The following is a 1,445-nucleotide window of genomic DNA, read 5'->3' on the forward strand; positions in this document are numbered from 1 at the left end:
CCAGGCGGGTCTCGAAACCACGGGCTCAGGCAATCCACTCACCTCAGCCTCCCAAGGCATAGGATTACAGGCTGAGCCACCAAGCCCGGCTGGTTAATAATATTTTATTTCTTGATCTGGGAGCTGGTTACACAAGTATGCTTAATTTGTAAAAAAACCATCAAGCTAAGCCAGGCTCGGTGGCTCAGCCTGTAATCCCGCGCCTTTGGGAGGCTGAGGTGAGTGGATTGCCTGAGCCCGCGGGTTTGAGACCCACCTGGGCAGCGAGACCTCATCTCTACAAAAAATCAAAAAATTAGCCGGGCGTGGTAGCGCGCGCCTGTAGTTCCAGCTACTTGGAAGGCTGAGGCGGAAGGATTGCCGGAGCCCAGCAGGTCGAGGCTGCGGTGGCCGGGAGCGGCCACTGCACTCCAGTCTGGGTGACAGAGTGAAACTCCAACTCAAAAAAAAACCCATCAAGTTTATATACTTTCCAAGACATAATTTTTCTTTAATAAATGTTTGAAAAATGTCTTCTTAGAATTTTTCAAAACTAATTACCTTGAATTTACTGGCTTAGAGAGAACTGATTTACCTAATGATATCTTTAGAACTACTTTTCAGTGGACTGAAAATACAGTGGACAGATAAACAAGTTAAATAACATCATAAGAATGAAATCTGAAAACTCCATAAAGTGTGCTATTCTGTAGTGCGAACACATGGTCTCCTCAAGTCAAACTTATGGTAAAAAACAAAAAAAGTGTATGTTTGTGTGTGTACAAATACAGTCATTCCCCAGTATACATGGAGGTTTGGTTCCAGGATCTCTGGGTACAGTCCCCAACATACGAACAAGATCCATTCCAAGAGTGCGTTTGTAAGTCCAATTAGTTTTAAGTCCAACAAGGTTAACCTAGGTACCCAACTAACACAATCTGCTATATAGTATTGTACATACCCATTTAACAGGCTATTCTGACACCTAGTGGAGAGAAATAACACAGGTGTACATTGTTCAAGTCTGTAACTTGAAAGTTCGCACTTCGAAGACTTACTGTAAACTAAACTCCACACATACTCAAATCCGCAGCCGGGCCTCCTCATATGCAGGTACTGTATCCCACAAATACTGTACTTTCGATCCAAGTTTGGTTGGAAGATTCACGTATAAATGGACCTGCACATTTCAAGTCCATGTTGTTCAAGTGTCAACTGAAGATTGTTTTGAATTAGATGAGATGGAATGTGTGGTCCTTGACTGAAAACCAGTCAAAGACACATTTTGCAACTACTGGGAAAATTTTAAAATAAACTAGATTTTAGGTGTCTTAATATAGTTATTGCTAGACTTGATGTATTAGGAAAGCATCTCTACTTTAAAGAGATTCATTTTAAGAAACGCAAATAATAGCCGGGCTCGGTGGCTCAGCCTGTAATCCCACGTCTTTGGGAGGCTGAGGTGA

At 42.4% G+C, this 1,445-nt stretch overlaps 1 protein-coding gene across 1 annotated transcript in view; it reads right to left on the reverse strand.

Moving 5' to 3' along the window:
• Positions 1-1,445, reverse strand: part of SETX (senataxin) — a 77,093-nt gene that overhangs the window by 72,894 nt on the left and 2,754 nt on the right. The gene's annotated exons all lie outside the window — the stretch shown is intronic.

This window comes from Carlito syrichta, unplaced genomic scaffold (assembly GCF_000164805.1).
Source record: "Carlito syrichta isolate Samal-C Ts95f unplaced genomic scaffold, Tarsius_syrichta-2.0.1 Scaffold169335, whole genome shotgun sequence".
Lineage (NCBI taxonomy): Eukaryota > Metazoa > Chordata > Mammalia > Primates > Tarsiidae > Carlito > Carlito syrichta.